At 39.9% G+C, this 9,741-nt stretch overlaps 1 long non-coding RNA gene across 1 annotated transcript; it reads right to left on the bottom strand.

Annotated features, from left to right (window-relative positions):
* Nucleotides 1-1,570: 1,570 nt before the first annotated feature.
* LOC139357140 (uncharacterized) lies at nucleotides 1,571-9,370 on the bottom strand. Its single transcript, XR_011609852.1, has 3 exons — nucleotides 9,214-9,370; nucleotides 7,971-8,103; nucleotides 1,571-3,983 (listed from the first exon to the last, which is right to left on the bottom strand). It is a non-coding gene; the product is annotated as an uncharacterized lncRNA (long non-coding RNA).
* Nucleotides 9,371-9,741: the final 371 nt, after the last annotated feature.

Here is a 9,741-nt window from a genome sequence, read left to right as displayed (position 1 = left end):
ATCATCTCTTTCAAAAGTTCAAAGTTCCACAGATCTCTAGGGCGGGGGCAAAATGCCTCCAGTATCTTTGTATAGCAAGAATGACTTTTAGCCCAGTTCCCAACAAGTTCCTCATTTCCATCTGAGACGACCTCAGGTAGGACTTTATTGTCCATATCACTATCAATATTTTGGTCAAAGCCATTCAGCAGGTCTGTAGGAAGTTCCAAACTTTCCCACATCTTCCTGTCTTCTGAGCCCTACACGTCTCTAGGAAGTTCCAAACTTTCTCACATTTTCCTGTCTTTTGAGCCCTCCAAACAGTTCCACCCTTTGCCTGTTACCCAATTCTTTTTTTTTTTTTTTTTTTGAGACGAAGTCTCACTCTGTTGCCCAGGCTGGAGTGCAGTGGCCGGATCTCAGTTCACTGCAAGCTCCGCCTCCTGGGTTCATGCCATTCTCCTGCCTCAGCCTCCCGTGTAGCTGGGACTACAGGCGCCCGCCACCGCGCCCGGCTAGTTTTTTGTATTTTTAGTAGAGATGGGGTTTCACCATGTCAGCCAGGATGGTCTCGATCTCCTGACCTCGTGATCCACCCGTCTCGGCCTCCCAAAGTGCTGGGATTACAGGCTTGAGCCACCGCGCCTGGCCCTGTTACCCAATTTTATTACTTCCACATTTTTGGGTATCTTTATAGCAGCACCCCATTCCTGGTACCAATTCACTATATTAGTCTGTTCTCATGCTACTGTTCTCATAGTACAGTTCTCATGCTACAGTTCTCATACCTGAGACTGGGTAATTTATAAAGGGAAGAGGTTTAATTGTCTCACAGTTCCACAGGACTCAAGAGGCTTCAAGAAACTTACAATCAGAAGGGGAAGCAAACATGTCCTTCTTCACATGGCAGCAGCAAGGAGACATGCTGAGTGAAGCAGGGGAGAAGTCCCTTATAAACCCTCAGATCTCATGAGAACTCACTATCATGAGATCAGCATGAGTATAACCACCCCCCATAATTCAGTTACCTCCCACTGGGTCCCTCCCATGACATGTGGAGATTATGGGAACCACAATTCAAGATGAGATGTGGCTGAGGACACAGCCAAACCATATCACGCACATTCAGCTTTATTAGGTGATACCATGTTGACTCTATATGTCATTATAGTAATTTCTATCCTATTAGCTGACTTCCCATTACTTTACATCCTTGCCTGCATTTGTATTGTCAGACTTAAGTTTTTGGCAATGTGGTGAATGTAAGACTCTATCATGTTATGATTTTTAATGCATTTTCCGTATTATAAATACAGTTGAGCATCTTTTTTAATGTTACTAGGCATTCCTTTTTTCATTCTTGTGCAAAGCCTGATCTTGACTTTTGCCCATTTTCTATTAGATTGTGTGTCTTTTTCTTCTTAATGTTTACAATGTTTCTGCATGTTGGCCAGGTGTGGTGGCTCACACCTGTAATCCCAGCACTTTGGGAGGCCAAGGTGGGTGGATCACGAGACCAGGAGATCGAGACCATCCTGGCTAACACAGTGAAACCCTGTCTCTACTAAAAATATAAAAACTTAGCTGGGCGTGGTGGCAGGCGTCTGTAGTCCCAGCTACTCTGGAGGCTGAGGCAGGAGAATGGTGTGAACCCGGGAGGCAGAGGTTGCAGTGAGCCGAGATCGCGTCACTGCATTCCAGCCTGGGCAACAGAGCAAGACTCTGTCTCAAAAAAAAAGAATGTTTCGAATGTTTCTGCATGTTTCTCCATACCAATCCTTCATCATAATATGTGTCACAAATATCTTCTCCCAATTTGTGGCTTATTTGATACTATATCAAAAAAGAAGCTCACATTAAATGTGGTAAAAGTAATTAGTATTTCCTTTTATGGTTATAATTTTACTCTTGTTTAAGAATTGCTTAATTTGAGGTTATAAAGATATCCTCTTATTCTTTTTCTAGGTTTTAAAGTTTTAACTTTCCCACTTAAGTCTTCAATCAGTAATGAAATTGATTTGAGATATGGTATAAATTAGAGATCCTTTCATTATTATTATTTTTTAAATATGAATAATCACTTGTTCCAGACCCACTTATTGAATAGTCCCTTCATTTCTTCACAGATCTGCGGTGCTAGTTCTGTTGTAGATAAGTTACCTATCTGGTCAAGTCTATTTCTATGCTCTGTTTTCTGTTCCATTATCCTATTTTTCTTTCCCCAGTGGTGATAAGTCACCACTTATTCACTGCGGTTTTATCATAAGGCTTGAGAGCTGGTAGGGGAAGTGTTCCATCTTACTCCTCTTCTTTAGGAGTGTCTTATTTCTTTTTTGCCATTGGCACTTTCATATACCTTTTAAAATCAGCTTGGGCTTCCCCAAAACCTTATTGAAATTTTGATTGGGATGGCATTAAATCTGTGTATCAGTTTGAAGAGAACTGACGTCTTTACCATATCAAATAATCCTATCTATGAAGACTATAGAGTCTTTCCTCAGATTACTAGGGAGTTTGGTTCCAGGATGCCCCATATAGCAAAATCCACAAATCCTCAAGTCTTTCAATTGACCCTGTGGAACCCAAGTATATGAAAAGTTGGCCCTCCTTATATGCAGATTTCACATCCCCCAAATACTGTATTTCCAATCCGAGTTTGGTTAAAAAAATCCTCATATAAGTGGACCCATGAAGTTTAAACCCATTGTATTCAAGAGTCACTATGTAACTCTCCATTTATTTAGTTAGATCTTCATGAGTGGCTTAGTGAAGTTTTATAATTTTTTCTTTAAAGGACTTGCATATTTTACAACTTCCTAAGTATATTTTTCATCATTGTTATAAATATGTGTTTGTGTGTGTATATATGTGTGTATGTATTTTTTTTAGAAGTAGGGTCTCACTGTGCTGCCCAGGCTGGAGTGCAGTGGCTATTCACAGGTGTGATCATCATGCATTACGATCTCAAACTCCTAGGCTCAAGTGATCCTCCTGCCTCGGCCTCCTGAGTAGCTGGGACTACAAGTGGTACCACTGTGTCCTGCTAAATAGTATATTTTAAAATTAGGTTTTCTAACTATATGTTTGCTAGTATATGAAAATATAATTGTCTATTTGTATATTGATCTTTTATTTGGCAATCTTGCCAAACTTTCCATTTAATAGTAATAATTGTCATTTGTAGGGTTTAGGGGATTTTTTTCTGTGTAGATAATCATATCCTTAGGAAATTGTGACAGTTTGTTACTTCCTTCTCTACCTTTTACTTTTTATTTTTCTTTCCTTTCTTACTGTCCTGGCCAGGACCTCCAGTGCAGTGTTGAGTAGGACCATTGATAATGGACATCCTTGTCTTATTCATGTTTATAAAGGGAATACTTCTAATATTTCACCATTAAGGATGACATTGTAAGTTTTTGGCAGCTACCCTCTATCAAGTTAATGAAATTGTCTTCCATTTCACAGTAACTAAAAGTTTTGATTTTTAATCATGAGTGAATGTTGAATTTTATCAGATGCCTTTTCTGTATCTGCTGAGGTCATTATACGATCTTTTATTTTAATCTGGTAATGTGGCACATTACATTGATATACTTTCTATTGTTAAACCAAACTTGGGTTTATTTAGATCAATTTTTGTGACATATTTTGTTTTTTATACATCGTAAGCTTTGGGTGGCTGCTAACCTCAGTGCTCATTCAGCTCTGGACTTTTGCTAGCTTTTGGTCTCTGAGGATTTCTCTTTCTTGCTGGCTCAGGGGTATGTTTAACAGGATTTCTTTTTAAAACATATTAATCCAGCCATTTAGGGGTGGTTGATAGCAGAAAGGAGTTTGGAGTGTCAAGTTCACCTAATTTGCGGAACTAAAATTCCACTTTATTATACTTTTAGTTTAAAAGCTTCTGTTAATATAAGATATGCTTTAAATAATCACTTACCACCTTGTCTGCCTCCTCTTCTTTTTCTTCCTCTTGTCTCTCTGCATAACCACGCCACTCTCTACTGAAAAGACAAAAGAATAGTCTAGCGGGAAGAGCATCATACCAGGAGTCAAAAGCTACAAGTTCTAGTGCCAGCACCATCACTTCCTGAGATCTTGACCAAGCCGCTTTCTTTTGCTGTTTTTAAATAAAATTATTGTATTTTTTGTAGAGACAGGGTTTCACCACGTTGCCCAGGCTGGTCTTGAACTCCTGAGTTCAAGTGATCCGCCCACCTTGGCCTCCCAAAGTGCTGGGATTATAGGTGTGAGCCACAGCGCCCGGCCAACACTTTCTTTCTCTAAGTTTTACTCAGTCATCCGCTTGGTGGAAACACTCAGGATTGAAGTGAGATCACATATTTATAAATGTGAACATGTTGTAAGGGGAAAGGATGAGAAGCAATGATATACAGTACATTCTCTGTTTAGAAATGTAACAGAAACAGAGTTTGAGGAAAGGAGAGGTTTAAATCAGTCACATGGGAACTATTTTGTCTGAGACTATAATGGTGGGTACATGACACCATGCTTGTCTTAAAACCCATAGAGCTTTAAAGCACAGAGTGAAATTTAATATATTCAAAAATTTTAAAATAATATCAGGAGTGTGGGGATTCCAGGATGGAATGCAGAGTGACAAAAATAATCTAGCTGTATTACAAATGTGTGCAATAACCTCACTGAAAGGGGCCAGAGAAAAGGTGTTGGCCTGAGTAACTTTGGAAATGAGACTGTAAGACTAAAGGCAATGGGAACTGTACATAAGCACCGTACTGCAGTTGATAAAGTTTCCTGTGGTGATATGGGGTAATAATTCTGAAACCACTATACAAGTGTACTGGAATTGAACAATTAATAACTGGATGGTGATTAAACCAGGTTTCTTACTGTTAGAGTAGAAGGCTATAGACAAGCAAGAAGGAAAGGTTGGAGTGATCTGCGTGGTAATGGATTAGAGTTGGAGATACTAGTATGAACTCGTTTAATATAGATACAGATGGATGCATATAGAAACACATTATATATATAGATATGTGTATATACTTGGTTTATTATGCACACCTATATTTCCTTGCTTTGTCCCTTGAGAGGACTGAGAAGCAAGGACAACCTAGTAGCAAGGAACACACCTGGTACCCAGACCATTCTCTAATAAAAGGGACAAAGATTCTTTGGAGAAATGGCTGTTTCTAGGACTAGATCAAGGAATACACAAAATGAGTGCCAGAAAGTAAGGAAGTGCTGAAAACAAAAACACAGTGATGGAACTATGTCAAAAGGAATATAGGAGCCAACTGAAAGGATTTTCCTTTTTTTTTTTTTTTTTTTTTTTGAGACAGGGTCTCACTCTGTCATGCTGGAGTCCAGTATGAGGGTAGTCACCCAGGCTGGAGAGCAGTGGCATGATCTCAGCTCACTGCAGCCGCCGCCTCCAGGGGTCAAGCAGTCTTCCCACCTCAGCCTCCCAAGTAGCTGGGGCCACAGGCATAAAAAATTATGCCTGGCTAATTTTTTGTATTTTGGGTAGAGATGGGGTTTCACCATGTTGCCCAGGCTGGTCTTGAACTCCTGAGCTTAGGTGATCCTCCAGCTTCAGCTTCCCGAAGTGCTGGGATTATAGGCATAAGCCACCATGCCTGGCCTGAATGCCTGGCCTGAAAGAGCTCTTACTGGCCAAAGCTCAAAACAATTTGAGCAGCAAAATAACTAAGTTAGTATTTAGTTATAACCTGAAGTGTAACATAAATATCCCTGGTCTGTACTGATATAAATAAAGGATTGAATAAATAAATGAATGGGAGAGAAGAGACAAATCATCCATACAAAAGAATTCCAAGCATTTTGTGTAGATATTCTGCCCTTAAGGAGGTAGAGCTTAACTGCCCGTTTCTTAAATGTGGGCTCTGCATAGTGATTTCCTTCCAAAGAGTACACTATGTAAAAGGGGCATATACCTTAACAGTGGAGAGAAACCTGTTAAACCCTGACCAGTATACCTCAAAATTCTTCATAAACAAGGAAAATCTGAGATACTGTCAGAATAAATAGGAGGCTAAGAAGACATGATGACATGGCTGGGCGTGGTGGCTCACACCTGTAATCCCAGCACTTTGGGAGGCCAAGGCGGGTGGATCATGAGATCAGGATATCGAGACTCCTGGTTAACACGGTGAAACCCTGTCTCTACTAAAAATACAAAAAATTAGCCAGGTGTGGTGGCAGGCACCTGTAATCCCAGCTACTCGGGAGGCTGAGGCAGGAGAATGGCATGAACCCAGGAGGTGGAGGTTGCAGTGAGCTGAGATTGCGCCACTGTACTCCAGCCTGGATGACAGAGTGAGACTCTGTCTCAAAAAAAAAAAAAAAAAAAAGACACGATCTCATGTAATAAGGGATCCCGGAACAGAAAAAGGACATTAGGTAAAAATTAAGGAAATGGAATAAAGTATGGACTTAAGTTTATAATAATATACTACTATGGAGTTGTTAATTATGATAAATATACCATAATAATGTAAGATTTAATAGTGGGGGAAACTATATCAGAAATATGGAAACTCTCTATACTATCTGTAACATTTTTGTAAATCTGAAATTAAAATTTACTTTAAAAATGCAACAAGAATATGGTAGACACCACTGTATAGGGGTAGCACAACTTAGTAATTAAGAAGATGAACTCATGTACCAGCCTGCCTGGCTTCAGATCTCAGCCTCACTGCTTACTATCTGTGTAACCCTAGTTACCTTAAGTAACTAGAACTACTTAACTTCTCTGTGCCTCAATTTCTTTATCTATTAGTGAAGATTCTCGGAAGGTCTAAATGAATTTGTGTGTGTGTGCATGTGTATGACTTAGAGTAGTGCCTAGCACAAAGCAAACCCTATACAATTGTTTGAATCTATTTATTATTACTACTTTTTTTCTTTAGTTTTGGGGATTATGGCTAAATTTCGCTGCATCTCTCTTCTTCAGCGTACTGATTTTTAGCTTGGCAGTCCAACAGAACAGTATCCATAATGCTTTGTTCTCATGGGGAAAATCATCGAGATTATAAAGATTCAAGGGAAAGCAGGACCAGAACTTGAGAATCCCCAACCCAGTTTCATGCTTCATATATAGCACTGACTTAGTGAACACTACAAAGCCTGACAGGATCTACTTTTTATGGGCATAGACATGCCACACATAGAAATTCCGAGTTAACTTTATTTGGTTTTCAGTAGATTCCTTACTAAGATATCCACTTGCCTTGTTAAGCTGATGTTCTTTTTGGGAAAAGCACTGCCTGCAATGCAAACCCCTCATATGTAGGGTTCAGCATCTAAAATTTAGATGACATTTGAAGCAAAAATGGGATGTATTATGGAAACATGCATTTCAGGTCTTTTACCTCTCTGCTAAAATAGATGCCAACTCTTTAGAAAACCTCTTACGGATCAGCAGCTCAGATGGAATAGCGTACTGAGTAGAACATAGAATTTGGAGTCAGGAGCCTGCTTGGAGAGTGGGCTTTTGTGGCTGTGTGACCAAGTGCTCGAGCCTCAGCTCCTGCATCTGTACAACAGTGATAACAGAAATGCTTTTCCCACCTTTGTCCCTCACTTACAGGATAGTTGAAGATCAGTTGTGAAAATGAATGTGAGAGCTTTTGTAAGTTATAAAATCTATACAAATATGATCTGTTAGAGTGGTTCTCAGATTTTTCAACTAGAGTAAATGCTAATGGAGCTTTATAGCCTTATTAAGTGTTGCAGCCATCTGGACACCTTTAATTATTAAGGAATAAGGTGAAATCATTGAACTTAAAATGCTCTTGATGGAAAATTTTCTCACAGCACTTTAGTTTTTAGGATATTTCTCTTTGGCATAACAAAGGAAGGCATTGTTTTAGTCTGGAATTGTCTGTTTGAGGTGGCAGTTTGAGGAAATGGTTCCCAAAGTCTTCACTGAAATTAGCTGGAGAATACAAAGGTAAATCCCTGTGATATGGGAAGCTACCTACCTCCTTTGGACACAGATCCTCTTGTCCTGGTGTAGAGATGACCAGCAGAGGGTGCACGAGCTTTCCTAGGAGCTGACTCCAGCTTCAGCAGCAAGGCTAGGCAGACCTGACTGGTACCATCTGTGTTTGCTGTCTGATGATTAACAAGTACTATAAATGAAACGATCCTGGTGCGTCAGAAACACAGTCACCAAATGGAAAGAGAGAGCAGCCATAATGTCAAACGACAGTGTAGCAAGTGCCTGCTATAGTTGATGAATAGGAAGTTTCTCGATAACTGGAATTCAGCATTCTAGCATGGGCTGTTTGTTTCTCACATTCTCCTGTTACCCTTTTCCATTTCTAATAATTTCTTTCTACTTCCTGTTTCTTTGCTCCACCATAATCAGCATCCATAATCATCTGCTTTACCTGTTCGGACAATTCGGGGTCTTTTAAGCAACCCTTCTCTGGGCATTGACCCTTGGGTATTTGGGTCCGGAATCCAGCATTCTAGTGTGGCTGTCACCTACTGCCTATTATACCATCTTTTATTCCCTAGAATGGATCCTCTACTCATAAATATTATATAGAATTTGTATACTTAATGATTTAAAAATATTTTTATATTTTCAAATTATAAAGGTAATTTCGGTTTACATAGAAAAAAGAATATTTTAGGCCAGGCATGGTGGCTAATGCCTATAATCCCAGCACTTTGGGAGGCCGAGGCGGGTGGATCACAAGGTCAGGAGTTCAAGACCAGCCTGGCCAACATGGTGAAACCCTGTCTCTACTAAAAATACAAAAATTAGTGGAGCGTGGTGGCAGGTGCCTATAATCCCAGCTACTTGGGAGGCTGAGGCAGAGAATTGCTTGAACTTAGGTGGCGGAGGTTGCAGTGAGCCAAGAATGCGCCACTGCGCTCCAGCCTGGGCAACAGAGTGAGACTCTGTCTTAAAAAAAAAAGAAGATTTTGAGATATATTAAGAAAATGTAAGGAAGATCTGTGAGCCTTTCAATCAGTGATAACTGCTATAAATTCTACTAGACTTTCCCTATGCATATGCATGTTTCTTGGTATACAGACATTAATTTTTTAAGATGAGACCATGCTATAAATACTATTTTGTACCTGACTTTTTTTTCTACCTAATAAATCATGGACATCTTTTCACACTGTGTTACTTCATTTTCATGCTGCTGATAAAGACATACCCAAGACTAGGTAATTTATAAGGAAAAAGAGGTTTAATAGACTCACAGTTCCATGTGGCTGGGGAGGCCTCACAATCATGGCAGAAGGCAAAAGGCATGTCTTACATGACAGCAGGCAAGAGAGAATGAGACCCAAGTGAAAGGGGTTTCCCCTTATAAAACCACCAGATCTCGTGAGACTTATTCACTACCACGAGAACAGTATGGGAGAAGCCGCCCCACATGATTCATTTATCTCCCACCAGATCCCTCCCACACCATGTGGGAATTATGAGAGCTGCAATTCAAGATAAGATTTGGGTAGAGACACAGCCAAACCGTATCACATACCAATAAATTTAGGGTTTTAGCAACCTTTTTTTTTTTTTTTTTTTTTTTTTTTTTTAAGAAACAGAGCCTTACTCTGTCACCTAGGCTAGAGTGCAGTGGTGTGCTTATGGCTTACTGCAGTTTCAACCTCCCAGATTCCTGTCATCCTCCTGCCTCAGCCTCCCAAGAAGCTGGGACCACAGGTACACACCACCATGCACAGCTAATTTTTTTTATTTTTTGTAGAGATGGGGGTCTCACTATG

This window comes from Macaca nemestrina, chromosome 11 (genome assembly GCF_043159975.1).
Source record: "Macaca nemestrina isolate mMacNem1 chromosome 11, mMacNem.hap1, whole genome shotgun sequence".
NCBI lineage: Eukaryota > Metazoa > Chordata > Mammalia > Primates > Cercopithecidae > Macaca > Macaca nemestrina.
The sequence above is the reverse complement of the archived record's forward strand: the minus strand, read 5'-3'. Positions and strand labels throughout refer to the sequence as shown.